Here is a 15997-nt window from a genome sequence, read left to right on the forward strand (position 1 = left end):
GTGTTCTACATGTTCCCCAGGATCTACTGGAGAACACCTGGAACTGCAGAACTGGAGAAAAGCTCTGTCTCCAGAACTTTTCAGTCCCCAGGTTGTAGGGAAGCACAGGATTACACCATCCCAAAGTGCAGGGCTTGAAATTTGCCTCTGTTGTGCTTCCTGCAGTTCCGGCTGACCTGGATCGCCCGGATGGCGCCGAAGGGCAGCCCTGACACGTGGGGCTGTGTGGAAAGGTGCTGAGGGGACATTCTGTCAACCTGGCACTTTATTTTACCCTCCACACCTGAAAAAATAGGATTACATTGCATATAATTTTGAACACATGTCTAAATAGATGCAGGTCCAGAACTAGGAGATGGTCAAATTCTGCTTAGAGCAATAGAAGGATAAAATCCTCTAAAATCAGTAGGTGTAATGAGCTCCCCTTCAGACTTTATTAATCCTAGTGGATCAAAAAAGAGTCATAATGATGATGGTACCTGACCAAGTAAACATGCTCTGGGGCAGACCTGAACAAAGCTGGGCAAATATCAGCTATGTAAGGGAGGGAAAAGGGCACAGAACCAGCTGGAAGTGGGATTTGGGGAAGATCACAGTCAGACAAAGTGTAAATACAGGCCCGGGGCCAGTGGCAGATTTCTCAGAAGGGAAATAGCCTCCCATCATTATTTTTCCATGAGGTATTCAGGGAGATGGGAGAGTATGTAAATAAATAAGAGAACACTGAGATCACGCCTGACCCTTCTTGCCTTGTTTCTCAGACTGACAGAAATGACCCTGCAAGACCATGAACTTTGACCAGCCAGATGACAAAATGTATAACAACATTTTTCTCTCTGCTGAGGGAATTCAAGGCCTTTTCCTTCATCCTCATCCATGAAAATTAGGAATATCCTCATCGAATAAAATGGAGTTTACTCAGCATAAACCAGAAGTGAGATCAGAGCTGGAACAGAGGATGTTACAAAGATAGGTGAAGTAGGTTCAGGAGCAAAACCCACTTGATCCTGACATTTTTCTGTTATAAATCAAAGAACAATTCTGAGAGGATTGGAAATGGATGTGGTGTCTGAAAAATAAGTGATGAGGAAACCTCTTTTTGGAGGTGGAAAACTCGCAAGATTTCAACAGCAGAGAAGTTTTCTGTTGATAAAAGGAGAAATCACAGAATCACTGAGGTTAGAGAGTCCAACCTGTGCTCCATCTCCCCCCTGTCACCCAGCCTGGAGCACTGAGTGCCATGTCCAGGCCTTCCTTGGACACCTCCAGGGATGGGGACTCCACCACCTCCCTGGGCAGCCCCTTCCAATGCCTGACCACCCTTTCCAGGAAGAAATTCCTCCTCATGTCCAACCTGAACCTCCCCTGGCACAGCTGGAGGCCATTTCCTCTGGTCCTGTCCCTTGTTCCCTGGGAGCAGAGCCCGACCCCCCTGGCTCCATCCTCCTATCAGGGAGTTGTGGAGAGGGAGAAGGTCCCCCCTGAGCCTCCTTTCCTCTGGGCTGAGCCCCCCAGCTCCCTCAGTTGCTCCTCATATGCTGCTACATCACATTTACAAATAATATTAATATCGTCTTCTTTTAAAAATGTATTTTATGTAACTTTTCATTAAGAATCACTGTCCCAATATAGGACCTGCTATGTTCACCAGGCTGGGTTTGTGTCCCTCTCCAGTTACAAAAGATGTTGTGCAGAATATGAATAAACTCAAATAAAAGCTGAATAAACAGAGGAACTTCAAATACTCTTTTTGCTTTTAATAGCACAGGGTGTGGTTGAGGATTTTATCCATAAGAACCAAAATTATTCCTACAGAGTTCTTACAGCAAATCCTCTGGAGTTACTTCTGTGCCCTGCTCACATCTTGTGTGTTCTTCATCCCTTTGTTCCTGTATCCTCTTGCTCAGCAGTGAGGATAATTAGGAATGCCTGTCACTTGTTTAAACAAATGCTTTGTTTGGCAACCTTTGTTTTCCTGCTGCTGCTGCAGCTGCAAAATCGTGTGCACAGTGTGTTAATTTTTTACCTTTGATGCTATGAAAGGTTTTTTTTTCCTAACAACAAAAAAAAGGAAACCAATGAATGAGATACCAATCTCTCCTGATCCACAGAAAACATGTGAAAGCAGCAACTTCCTCAGAAAACAATAGTAAATGAATGCTGATACAAGGGTAAAATAAGCTGGATATTTCCTGGAACCAAATGATTCTTCATAACATGGCAGAGAAATGGTAGCACAGAAATAAAATGCAAAAGAGAGACTAGAGGAAAAAAAGAGGATGGAAAGGGTGAGGACATAAAACAAAAAAACCCCACCTTGTTTTATTTGGGAACACAAACTAACAGGGCAACAAAATGTATTTTCTTCTTTAAAATTAAAAAACTAAATTGATATATTACACTCTGAAGTTTTTGCTCATTTTTATATGGGGGAAGGAAAATACGAATGGATTTGATGTAGGCACTTGAGCAAGTTACCATGGTTTAAATCAGAATATAATTTCCAGTGTATCAACTTCTTGCTGGTGTTTGCTCATGGACAGACTCTTATCCCATGGTGAAATGAAGCCCTCGTTCACTGAAGAGGGATTATACTGAATTTCATTCAATTATTGCAGAAAGAGTCAGGTGAGCTCATTTTTTGAAAGCTCCTAAAGCTCAGAAGATTGTGAAGCACAGAAAACAATTCTCCTGAGCTCAGTCATTCATGTGTTCATGTGAATTAAAGACTGAAAGCCAAATTTGGGCCTTCTGATTAAGCACAGTGTAGGTCTCCACTGGAGGTTGGGAACAGAAAGATCCTCTTACTCCTGCTATTTCCCAAGGTTTGCAGTCAGACTTTTTGAAGTGTTTGTCAGGTCTGGCTGTGTCCATCCCCATGGCACAAGGGATAAGCTGTGATAATGGAGTCCTATCATGATTTATTGGTGTAATTCAAAATTTGAAAAGGAAACATCCCCTGCTTTGAGAAAATGATAGGAAAAAAAAATACAAAATCATTGCTGTGGTAAAGAGGTAAAAATAAGGGGTAAGTTAATTGTAGATTCCAGCTTGCTGGATCAGAGTGGACTTCCTTCCTGGCACAAGGTGCTGCAGCCTTTCTTAGTGATAAACTGTTATATTATTGGTTTATTGTGCTGTTATCTCTGATCAAAGTTGCAGAGATCAGTTGGATCCCGCCAGTATTTCCAGTTAATTTGCCCCCCTTAGATAAATACTATAATTGGTTTATGACAGGCACAGTTTTTCTGTTTGTGTTGTGTTGAGAAATGAATGATTCCCGGGCTCCACAGAGGAGCAGGATCTCACACCTTCAGCAGAGCAGGGGTTAATAATCTCTGGGAGGGGATAAGAAATCAGGACAGCTTTTATATCAGGCTGGTTTAGGATGACAAAGGTTTTTACCAGCAGCTTCCCACAGCAGGTATAACACTCATATTTCTATCCCTGTTTTCCAAGCTGAGACCTGGCAATTCCTTAAGTCCAGCAGACACTCTATAGCAAAACTGTCACAGGGCAAATTCCTGCAGCAAAGTGTGAAATAATCCTGTCTGAAAAGTCAGTTTATAAGTAGTTTAACCTTTGAACTGCCTAATCTACTTGTGAAGGGAGAGAACACAGTAAGTAAATCAACAGACTCGGCTGAGCAGTTACAAATCTGGATGCAGGAGCAAGGCTTTTCCTGACACACCAGTTGTTAATTCCCAAGCTCATGAAAACTCTTTAATACTGAAAACTTTGACTTGAGAAGGGACTAAAGTGCTTTAGAACAAAGCTACAGCACCTGAGAACAGCATTTTGACCCAGGAACAGCCCCATTAGGTCTGGAGTTGTATCTGTAGGATAACCAGTTACAGCTGAACTAGAGTGGATTAAGCATCTTATTTAAGGAATATTTTTATACAAAAGTCTGAAGGTCACCACTGAAGCTGAAAAATGAAGTATGGTGATGGTCTTTATTGGGCAACACTGTGATATATAAAGGTATAAAACAGTCTAATTTCTGTCTTCTTTCAGAGCCCCTTGCATACTTCCTCCATGCTTCTTTTTTGTGCTTTTGAATATTTTTATCCTTCCCAGGAGGTGAACAGACTGTTTCCCACCTTCTCCCTGCCCTTCTGTTCTCACAGCACACGCAGGAGCAGAGCAGCAGCAGGATCAGGCTGCTGAGTTCATTTAGCAAATTCCCACTCACTGCCTCCCTTCAGCTGTGCTCTGAGCACGGGGACATTATCCTCCTTAACATGACAGCTCTCACCCAGCTCATCCCACTTCAGGTGCTCAGGAGCTCTGGGAGGAATTTGACGGAAGGAGCAGAGAAAGGAGTAAGGGATGGGAATGTGTGTGAGTGGCTTTTGAGGTGCAGATACACTTTGATCTGCTGGGCGACGACTTGCTGGCCAAGGACTGTGGCAGGTCTGGAAGCAATAAAAAAGACACGGAATAATGGGGTTTGCAGTGGTCCTGAGACGCTATTGGAGGAGGAACAGCAGGCCGTGATCACAAGCTGTGGGATCAGTGCACACAACACTGGGCTGCATTGTCCAAAATATCCTGGGGAGCACAGGGGGGTCCCTCTGAGCCAGAGGGTTGTGTGAAACCCTCAGGGCTCTGTGTGTGCTCAGGGTGGGCACAGGGTGAGGGTGTGGGGTGGTGAGGTGTGGACTTCAGGAAGGACACGGATGGGCTGGAGTGTGTCCAGGAAAGTGAACAGAGCTGGGGAAGGGTCTGGAGCACCAGGAGCGGTTGAGGGAGCTGGGGGGGCTCAGCCTGGAGAAAAGGAGGCTCAGGGGGGACCTTCTCTCTCTCCACAACTCCCTGACAGGAGGATGGAGCCAAGTGGGGGTCGGGCTCTGCTCCCAGGGAACAAGGGACAGGACCAGAGGAAGCGGCCTCCAGCTGTGCCAGGGGAGGTTCAGGTTGGACATGAGGAGGAGTTTCTTCCTGGAAAGGGTGGTCAGGCCTTGGAAGGGGCTGCCCGGGGAGGTGGTGGAGTCCCCATCCCTGGAGGTGTCCAAGGAAGGCCTGGACATGGCATTCAGTGCTCTGGGCTGGGTGACAAGGCAGGGATCGGTCACAGGTTGGACTCGCTGATCCCGGAGCCTTTTTCCCACCCTCAGTGACTCCCTGACTCCGTGATTCCGTGACTACACTTCCCGGCACGCCCCGCGTCCCCCGCGCGTACTACAGGTCCCGGCGTGCTCCTGCGGGGGCGCGCGCGGTGCCCGCTGGGAGCTGTAGTCCGGTTCTGCCCCTCGCGGCGCCTCGGCGGCGCAGGGCGGGGTGGGGGGGGAGTTGATGCGCCCGGCGCGCGGGCGCGGCGCGTGCGCGGCGCGGGCAGCGCGGCGGATCTCTCGCGAGGAAGGACGCCATTATCGCAGCCGCCGCACAAAACACCACGAGAACTCGGCACCCGCCTCACACGGTAACGCGGCGCCCCCGCGGGCGGGCGGCTCCGCGCCCCGGGCCGCCCCACGGCCCCGCGCGGCCCCGCACGGCCGCACCCGCCGCACACCCCGGCACACGCACCGCGCACCCGCCGCGCCCCCCGGGCCGCGAGCCCGGCGGGGAGGGAGCGGCCGAGGCGGGGGGGCCGCGCGCACCCCCCACCCCCTGTGGCTTCCCTATCAACCCGTGGTTTGATACTGGGGAGAAATCCTTCGCAAGGCCCTGGCACAGGTTGCCCAGAGGAGCTGTGGCTGTCCCATGCCTGGAAGTGTCCAAGGCCAGGTTGGACCGGGATTGGAGCAGCCTGGTCTAGTGGAAGGTGTCCCTGCCTGAGGCAGGGGATTAGAATTAAATGATCTTTAAGGTCTCTTCTCTGGGGCTGGAGGTCACCCCCTGCAGGATCAGTGCTGGGGTCGGTGTCCCCTCAGGGGTGTTTGGGGCACGGGCGGGTCGGAGCCGGCGCTGCAGGTTCGGGTTGGGATGGATGGGATGGGATGGGCTGGGAGCGCTCCCTCCATCCGTTCTCCTGGGGCAGGACGCGCTCGGTGCTGCCGCTGCTCCGGAGTGGTCACGGACTGGGAATATCCCTGGGATCCCTCACATCCCTCAGCAGGAGGAAAACCGCGTCCTGCTGTGCTTTAGTGTGTGGTCACGTAGTGCGAGAGGGGGTTTTTCGCATCCATATCGGTGTTGGTGTCTTTTACCCTCTTCCTACCAGTGAGCTGAGTGAGCTGTTCGACTAAAGAGAGTGCGATTAGATGGGATATTTGGAAGAAATCCTTCCCTGTGAGGAGGGTGAGGCCCTGGCACGGGTTGCCCAGAGAAGCTGTGGCTGCCTCATCCCTGGAAGTGTCCAAGGCCAGGCTGGAAGGGGCTTGGAGCAACCTGGGATAGTGGAATGTACAGGGGATGGACCTGGATGGTCTTCCAGGTGCCTTCCAACCCAAACCATTCCAACATTCTCTGAACATACTCAGTCTTCCCTTTGCCCTTATTTGCAATTCAAGTGTTGCCTTTTTTGTTTTTTGTTTTATTTTTAAATCCTTGCACAGTGGGAAGCTGTGTACTTCACCAAATATAGCCATTTTATCCTGCTATGGCATGGATAGTTTATGGATCAGTTTATTTTTGGAGCTCTCCAGGGAAGATTTTTTGAAGTAAACAAGTGTAATTAGCAACTGAGCAATTGCTACAGTGGAAGTGGCTTTAAATCATTATTAAATTAAATTGGAAGTGGGTTTTTTTGCTATTTTTTTGCCTTCTCTATGAGGTGTAGTGCCCTGTCCATGGCAGGATTTCAAGAAGCAGAAATTTTGAATGTTTAAATTAAGAATTTAAAATATCAAGCAAAAAAGTACCTTTGTCTGAATTTCGTAGTGTAGTCACTGAATTTCAAGTGATTCTTGAAATGGTGGGTTTTCTCTGTTAGAAAGTATTTATAGGTATATAAATATATTTACATAAAACAGATGTTCTTAGAAATGGACCAGAATATGAGGGATTTGATTACTGTGAGCACCTTGGCAGCAGTTCAGTTTTCACTACCGGCTGTTAGGAAGAAAGATTATATATTTATTGAGAGAATAAAATGATTGAGGTTGGATTTGGGAAACATTTTATCTCCTTCAGAGGATGAAAACACTTTGTAAGTTTTTTTTTGTTGTTGTTGTTTTTTGATTTTTCATCTGTTTTACAGTAACTGTGGCCTTATCATTTTCATTACCCAACCATGTGTAAGTTTTGTGGTTCCAGGACAGGTGTTAATTATGTTTTTTTTTTTAAAGGTCTAATTGATTAATAACACCCAGAATAATTGAATAATACCATTAAGTGTGGTACTAACTCTCAATGTCCACAGCTGCAGGGGCTCCACCAGCACTTGTTCCACTAAATGTGTTTGGAAAAGGCTCATTTCCTGCCTGTGCTGGTTGTAACAGGGACAGCATCCTTGTTCTGGAGTTTTGGGGTGATGAGGAGAGGAAAGATGAGCTTTTTCTCCCAGCTCCTGTCACCAGAAACTCTAATTGCAGATTTGCTTTGACTTTGCGAGGAGTTGGGCTGTCCCTGGGATTCAGATCCACGGGAATTCTGGGAAGAGACTCCCATTTGCAAGGACTTGAAGTGTCTTTCTTGAGCTTTTCCCTAAATTGGTAAAACACCATTTGTGCAGGAACGACGCATGTTTTTATTTTGTCAGAACTTGAAGGCTTTTTCTCTTATTTCATTGGAGAAATCCTTGAACTGGAGTTGCTGGGATTGAGAAAAGATTAGAATTAGAGCTACAAAAGGTCTTTGTAGATGAAACTTTGCCAATAAAATTTTGGTGACAGACTTATTTCCTCTAGTTAGAAACTTGATACTTAGTTATTAACAGTAATTGAAGTAACTTTATTTTCTGTGGTTTTTTTTTTTTTTACGTATTTATTTAAAGACTAATCTTTTTTTTCCCTCAAGTAAAAATAAAAAGAATCAACTGTCTTCCAAGTCACATCAAACACTTGTTTCCTTGCAGTTTTAGGTTTTTAAAGCTGCTGTTCAGTGCTGAGTTTTCCCCACCAGTTGTTGGACTGCAAAATACACAGAAGGTTTAACTTCGTCACATCCTTTGCCTTTAGGACTTAAATAAAATAATTTGTAATGTTGTCTGTTGAACAAAATCATTTTATCTTGTTTCCTCTTTGTAACTCCTGACTTAGAGCACTTAAGGAAAAAAAAAAATATGTGAAGTTCAAGTTCTCCTCTGAAAATCGGAGCCTGTGTTATGGGGGAAAGGAATGGAGGGAATTCCTGGCAACTGGGAAGTTACTCACCCTTTATGTCCCTGCTTCTCAGGCACAAATGTGTTACATGTGCCAACCTACCTCCCGTATCCTGGGAATTTATAATGTTGTAAGTTTAAAGCTGAGTTTAGTTTGTTTTTTTTTTAACTAGAGGGAGGGGGAATGACAAACCAGGATCAAAAAAATGAAAAATCGTGAGGCAAGGTGGGGGTCAGGCTCTGCTCCCAGGGACAGGACAAGAGGGAATGGCCTCCAGCTGTGCCAGGGGAGGTTCACATTGGACAAAAGGAGGAATTTCTTCGTGGAAAGGGCTGTCAGGCATTGGAAGGGGCTGCCCAGGGAGGTTTGGAGTCCCCATCCCTGGAGGTGTCCAAGGAAGGCCTGGCTGTGGCACTCAGTGCTCCGGGCTGGGGGACAAGGTGGGGATTGGGCACAGGTGGGACTCGGTGGGCTGGGAGGGCTTTTCCAACCTCAGTGATTATGAAAATATTTCAGAACATGAAGAATTCACTCTATGTTTTCCTACTGAAGTGACCTCCAGTTTATAAGTATTTTTGGAAGAATGTTAAAATCCTGGTATCCCTGTTTTAAAGCAGTGCTCAGGTCTGTTTGGGCAGCTGGAAAGGCTCCTTTTTCTAGGTGGCTACAGGAGGAAAATCTGTTAGAAGACTGGAGTAAGCAGGTTACTTGTGTGTTTGATATTGGACATCCTGCTTTTTGTAGTAGCAGCCTGTGCCAATGCTGGGGTCTGTCTTTGACACTCCTGGAATTGCTGGATCAGGAAGTTTTCCCAGTGTATAGAAGATGAGCAGTGCATTTATTAGGAAAGATATAAAATGATAAAAAAATAAATTATTCCCTTTTTTTACTAAAGTTTATGTTTTAAGTAAGCTGACAGAGGGAATTCCAGGGTTAGATGGAATATTGGGAAGAAATCCTTCCCTGTGAGGGTGGTGAGGCCCTGGCACAGGTTGCCCAGAGAAGCTGTGGCTGCCCCATCCCTGGAAGTGTCCAAGGCCAGGTTGGATGGGGCTTGGAGCAACCTGGGATAGTGGAAGGTGTTTCTGCTCATGGAATGAGGTGAACTTTAAGGTCCCTTCCATCCAATTCCATGATTTTAAGGAATGCTTTGAGTCTGACATTGTGGACCTGCCCAGGACACCCCAAAAATCCCCCCCTGTCCTGAGAGCGTTGTCCAAACGTTCCTTGAGCTCTGCCAGCCTTGGTGCTGTGACCACTGCCCTGGGGAGCCTGGTCAGTGCCCAACCACCCTCTGGGGGAAGAACCTTTCCCTGTTATCCAGCCTCGCCCTCCCTTTAAGCAGTTGCAGGTTTTTTGGAGCTGTTATCAATAAAATTCTCCATCTAGTGGATGAAACCAAGAAAACAACAGGACAGACTTTGCTGTCTGGGCAGGTCTTGTCTCCTATTTGCTAGTTTTCAGCAAACTGTACAAACTGTACCCAGAGTGAACGACCTGTGTCTGGAATAATTCCAGCAGGATGGTGAGAGCTGAGCTCTGCCTTAAGGCCCCCAGTCTGGAAACACTTAGATCCAGTCCCTGGGCTCGGCTCGTGGAGTTCAACGGGGTTAAATGGCTGTAAAATTAAAATCAACCCTTTCTGTGTCTCCAGGCACCTGAAAGCGCTGCTGCAACAGGTGTGAACAAATCCTTCCCAGCTCCCTTGGGAATAATTCCATCCAAGCTATGGCAGTGTAGCTGTTGGCACGTGACAGCAGCAGGAGTGTTTGTGCAAGATCCACAGGGAATTCGGGCTGGAGTTGCTGGTGTGTGACCACCCACTGACATTCCTTGTTACAGAGCGTGTCCAGCACCTGAGAGGACACTGGGAAGCAGGGAAGTGTTTTCCTGGAGTGCTTGTTGTATGTTGTGTTGGGATTGTGGCCAATGGCAGTGTGGTAGAAGAGTTGGGAAAAGGCATCCAAGCAAAACAGCAGCTTGTACCAGGTGGAATGAAAAAAACACCATCCTAAAAAGCTGAATATTTCTAAGAGCAAACCAATAAAACAATACTAATGATGTGAGCTGTCCTGGTAATACTTGAGAATTTCTACCTCCCTCTGAGATTTTGTACACCAAAAACTTTCCAGCTCCTTTGTTCCTGGAGCAGCCATTCCATTTTTTTGGGTTGCTCTCTGAATTTAAGGACTTGCAGTGGAGTCCATGAACACAGTATCCCTGGGAGTGAGATTTATTTTATGTATCCATCTCCAGGATGTTGTGGCTGTTGTCTGGGCTTTCCCAGATAAGGAATGTTTCTGTCATTTTTGGGGACAACAGATATTTTTTCTGATCTTTGGCTGAACCAAAGCTGCCTTTATATATTGTTGTACTCGTTTTTAAACTGTTAAACTGAAATGCTTGTGCAGTTTTACTATGAAATTTGAAACACTGTTTTTACTTGCCCTTTAAGGTGGATTGGGCATAAGGATGAAAGCTAAACAGATGCTAAGGAAGATAATTCTCCTTTGTAGTTTTTGATAGTAATAAAGAAGTGTAAATCTGATCTCTTATCCCCTAAAAACTGATTTTCAACCTCCCAGAAAAAGGAGCTTCTCTTTGCAGAGCTGGGGGAGAAGGGAGGCTGGCAGCTCTTGTATTTACAATGCACTGAACCCTGTATACTCTTAAATTGTTGGTTTTTATCCTGTTATATCCTTTGTTACAGTAACATTTGCACTGGTGTGGCTTTTTTGGGAACCAGGAATTAGTGTAGGAAGGCTCCCTTCCAGCTGCCAACTGAAGTGACTTTATCCTGAGGGAAAAGCCAGGCTTTGGGTTTTTTTAATTGTTGCAAGTCAGAGAGCAAGACTAACAGAGCCTTGTTGGGTTCTGAGCCGTGTAACACCCAGGAATAACTTCAGATTATCCCAACATTCCCAGTTCTGTCCCTGGGACTGCTCATGGAGGTGGTTCCTCTGAAGACACCACAGGGTGGTCAGAGCAGACCCATGTCCAGGTTAGAGGGTTATTCTTCAGGAAGACCTTCACCTGAACAATTTTGTCCTGTCCTTGGATGCTTTTTGCTGGGATTCCATAGTTTGATTCCTGAGTGGATTTAACTGAGCTGGGGATTATTCCTTGCACAGAGACTTAAAGCTCAGAGGCCCCTTGGGCTGGTTCCCTGCAGGGATGAGACCTCAGGGAAGCTGGGCTGACTTAAATAAAGTTAGAGTGTTTTGTCCTCTGAATCTGCCCTATCAGGGGGTGGATGATCTTTCCACTGGAATCCCTTTATGGCATAAGGTCGTTTTACTTTCTCACTTCTCACAGAGCACTAATCCACTGCCATGTGTTGAATATATTCCCATCACTGAGCTTGGCTTCCCAGTAACCTGCTTTGGAAAACTTTTGTAAGTGGCAGTAGATCAGAGTTCTTGGAGGATAAGGAACTTTGTCCCATCCATGGTATATATTGGGCTCAGAAAAATGGGCTGCTGGGCTAAATTCATTGGGTGAATTCATTCAGGGGGAATAGTTTTCCACTGCCAGAGGGCAGGGTTAGATGGGATATTGGGAAGAAATGCTTCCCTGTGAGGGAGTGAGGCCCTGGCACAGGTTGCCCAGAGAAACTGTGGCTGCTTCATCCCTGGAAGTGTCCAAGGCCAGGTTGGACGGGGCTTGGAGCAACCTGGGATAGTGGAGGGTGTCCCTGCCCATGGCAGGGGATTAGAACTCAATGATCTTTAAGGTCCCTTCCAACCCAAACCATTCCAGATTCCAAATGTGTTTGTATAATGAGGAATATATTTGTGACAAATATATTTGGGATATTTGAAAGTTGACTTTAAGTGATTTAAAGAAAGAATGGAACGAAGAAGGGGAAAAACATTTGGGGCTGTGGGGTTGGGCAAAGGCAAATGACATCCTTCCCCTTTTCTCACACAATCAGCACTAGATATTGGCATTGTTGGAGTACAACAGAAGTTTGTTTATTTATCAATAGCACTGAGAAATATTATCCAGGAGAATGATCAGCTGCTCCATAAGAGAAGTCCAATAAACACTCCAAGTAGACCAAAGCTTTGAAAAAAATGTATTTTTTTTTAAAGATAATGTTTACCTTCCCTAATTAGTATGAGAGACAAAATTTGTCTTTTGTGCATGTTTTTCTGTGTTAACAAGGCATTGGATGATTTTGATTATCCACTTTGGAATGCTGCCCCAGGATTTTGTAAAGCCATCAGATACTGCAGTAAATAGGTTTGTTTACAAGGCACTGCTCAGAAGAATTATTCTGAATTACTGTTTTAAAATAGATTAATTAAATTAAATTAAACTTGTGTGTGGAAAAGCTAATCTGGAATTCAGGTGAATTTAATTTAGTTGCTTACTAATATTAATTTGCTTAATTAAACAAAGGCTGATTTAATTCTGTGTTAAGTGTATCAATTCTGAGTAAGAGTATTGGCAGATATTTAGTGCAATTTATCTAATCTGCTTTAGATTTATACCTTTAGTTGTCTGTGATGAGTTTTTCTGAGTGTTCCAGTACTGGAGCCACCTCCAAGCAAGTGATTGTAGGGAGGGATTTAAGCTTTTTGCTCTGCTTTTTGAGGCAACATAGATAATTTTAGCTTTGTGCTTATTTATCCCACAGGAACAGGGGTCTGGTGGGTTTATTAGGGGAGGGGACCAAAGTAGGGTCTGGGGTGGGGAAAGGGGGACAGTGAAAAAGCTGCTCTGGGAATGGACTGAGTGATACCAGAGGTCTGAGGGGTTACTGAGATTTCACAGAATCCCAGAATCACTGAGGGTGAAAAAGGGTTCCAGGAGCATCGAGTCCAACCTGTGATCGATCCCCCCCCTTATCCCGCAGCCCAGAGCACTGAGTGCCATGTCCAGGCCTTCCTTGGACACCTCCAGGGATGGGGACTCCACTGTCTCCCTAGGCAGCCCCTTCCAATGCCTGACAGCCCTTTCCACGAAGAAATTCCTCCTTTTGTCCAATGTGAACCTCCCCTGGCACAGCTGGAGGCCTTTTTCCCCTCATCCTGTCCCTTGTTCCCTGGAAGCAGAGCCCGACCCTCACCTGGCTCCCCCCTTCTGTCAGGGAGTTGGAGAGAGCAAGAAGGTCCCCCCTGAGCCTCCTTTTCTCCAGGCTGAGCCCCCCCAGTTCCCTCAGCTTCTCCTGGTGCTCCAGACCCTACCCCAGATCCGTTCCCTTCCCTGGACATGCTCCAGCCCCTCAGTGTCTCTCTCCCAGAACTGGACACAGCACTTGAGGTGCCTCAGCAGTGCCCAGCACAGAGGGACAGTCACAGCCCTGCTCCTGTGGCCGCACCATGGCTGGTACAATCCGGGTGCCGTTGGCTTTCTAGACCACCTGGGCTCATGCTCACTCTGTCACCAGCACCTCCAGGGCCTTTCCCAGCGTTCCAGCCACTCTGCCCCAAGCCTGGAGCGTTCCCTGGTTGCGACCCAAGGACAGGACCCAGCATATCCCCTTGCTGACCTCCTGCTGTTGGCCTCAGCCCGTGGATCCAACTTGTCCATTTGGAAGGCACCCACGGCTGGAGTGGGAATGGAGGTGGAAGGAGATCCCTCCAGTACACACCAGAACCTGGTTTTGGTGTTTTCATTGAGTGAGAGTCAAAGGAGCCTTTTCCAACCCCAGAACCCCCGGGAGAAGCGCTGAGTTCCATGGAGATCCACCTGGAGTGCTCGACTGGGTCAGTGTGAGCTTGGCTGGCCAAGGCCTCCATAGCCAGTGTATTAATGGGATATTTTCTATTGCCTGGGAGAACCTGCCTCTCACACCCTCCCCCAGATAAGATAATTGACTGTAAAATATCTCTCTGTTGATCCAACTTCCACATGCTGGTTGTGGGAGGAAGAGTGGGCACATTCCATGTCCCTGGTGTAGTTTATCCTCAGCTTCCCGGCTTTCTGCTAATATTTCTGTTTTATAACTTAATATTTGTTCCAGGTGATAGTTCAGCACTGGCAGCTCAGTGCCAATGTACATATTCTTAATTTAGAATTAATAGGCACTAGAGCTTCAACCAGAAGAAAAAAAAAGTAGGGGAAAAAAAAAGGAGAATATAGAGCAAATTTCAAGAAGAGAGATGTTTTACGTGGAGCAATGCTGGTAAATACTTCACTGACTAAATATATGGAAACTGTATTGGGAAAGTTATTCTGAATTTGTTAACTGAAGCTTTTTGCAGCTGATAAACTGATCTAACTCTCATCCTGTTAAATTTTATCTGGCTTTTACCCTTGGTTCTGAAAGCAAGGTCAGCCCACTGCTAAAATTTACTACTATATATTCAAATTGTGAATTTGGAAGAGGGGCATTTTATTCAGAGTGCGATAACTGCTGTGGTTGCAGTTTCCTTGGACACTGCTTTTCTAATCCACACATCCAGTGTTGATACCAAATTTATTTGGTTTTCCCTTATGTTTTGATCCCGGAACTCACTGTGACAGCACAGGGGAATTTTGTTCTGCCTGTTGAGAAGGCAGGATTGTGTCCATCAAGAGGTGGCTGATGGCTACGAGATGTCTCTGATTTAGTGAAATTGTGCTAAATTTGTTTAAATGGCAATAAATTTGGATATTATGGAGACTCATTGCTGTGTCGTAGCTGTTCCAGTTTTAGTTGGTGGTTGTGCCCTTGTTTCAGGGCTCTGGGCCAGAATATTCGGTATTTCTGGTGTGAGGTTGAACACTTTCAGACTATGACCCGTAAGAGGGGGAGAACAGGTGTTGGAAGTGTGAAATTATTTTATGTTTGTGTTGAAAAAAGGTTTAATTAAGCGATTTTTTTATAATTAATTTTGAAGGCACATGGTCTGATTCTTGGGGTATCCTGTGCAGGGCCGGGAGTTGAACTTTAATCCTTCTGGGTCCCTTCAAACTGAGAATATTCCATGATAAATATGTGCAGCTCATGAAGTATTAAAACCATTGCAACGCCTTCAGAATGCTTTAAAAAATACTGCTATTTTTGTAACTCTGACTGATTTAAATGCAGCACATCAGTGAAATCTTGAATCCTGTAAATAACAAAGTGTTTAACAGTTGGATTTTGTTCTAGTTTGTCCTTTTTTAGTGAATGTCTTCCCTCAGGTTGAGGAGTTCTCACTCTTCCAGGCACTGTGTGACATGAGGAGCCAGCTGCTTTGTTCTGTCCAGCCTGGCTGGGCACCAGGATTTCTCAGAAATGGCAAATGGAATTTGCCAAAATGGCATCCATGTGCACAACTGGATTGCCAGGGAATTTTGGGAGTCCTGCCACAGTCTGTGCTGGCCCAAGAGTTTTCACCATGAGCAGAATTTCAAATGACTCAGTATTGGCAGTGCTGGTGTCTTGAGCGAACACTTTGGAGTCCTCTGAGATGGGCTTGCTCAGGATTCTTCTCCTAAAAATTTATCCTCCACCTGTCTGGCTTAATGGATTTCTTGTGCTCAAGTGGAAGAGGGGAAGAGGAAAATCTGTGTCAGCATTAAGGGATGAATTATCATTTCCATTGGTAAACCTCAAATTATCTCCAGTGTTTTTTTACTTAAGGTTAAAAAGGGGAAAAATCCACTGATCCCTTGGTATTCCTTGTCCATCCCTTCATAAACTGTGGGAAGGCACAGATATGAGTGATTCCAGTGATTTAAATTCAATTTTACAGGCTGAAGGTTTCTCTTAAAAAAATCATAAATAACCTGGACAGAGAATTCCAAGGGAGCAGGGCTGAGAAATATTTTGGCTTTAAAAGCAGGACCATATTCTGAAAATGAATTAATCAGAG

General features: G+C 45.8%; 1 protein-coding gene across 4 annotated transcripts in view; it reads left to right on the top strand.

The window, feature by feature from the left end:
* BANP (BTG3 associated nuclear protein) overlaps positions 1–15997 on the top strand; it is a 123702-nt gene that overhangs the window by 2163 nt on the left and 105542 nt on the right. For 2 of the 4 annotated variants that reach the window (XM_032701010.1, XM_032701013.1), the window contains exon 1: positions 5319–5425. The exons of 1 other annotated variant lie outside the window; for it this stretch is intronic. The gene's annotated coding sequence lies outside the window, so the exon portion shown is untranslated. Of the gene's footprint in view, positions 1–5318; positions 5426–8144; positions 8338–15997 lie in introns of those variants that run through there. One more of the 4 variants, XM_032701011.1, reaches the window with a different exon arrangement.

This window comes from Chiroxiphia lanceolata, chromosome 13, assembly GCF_009829145.1.
Source record: "Chiroxiphia lanceolata isolate bChiLan1 chromosome 13, bChiLan1.pri, whole genome shotgun sequence".
Classification (NCBI taxonomy): Eukaryota; Metazoa; Chordata; class Aves; order Passeriformes; family Pipridae; genus Chiroxiphia; species Chiroxiphia lanceolata.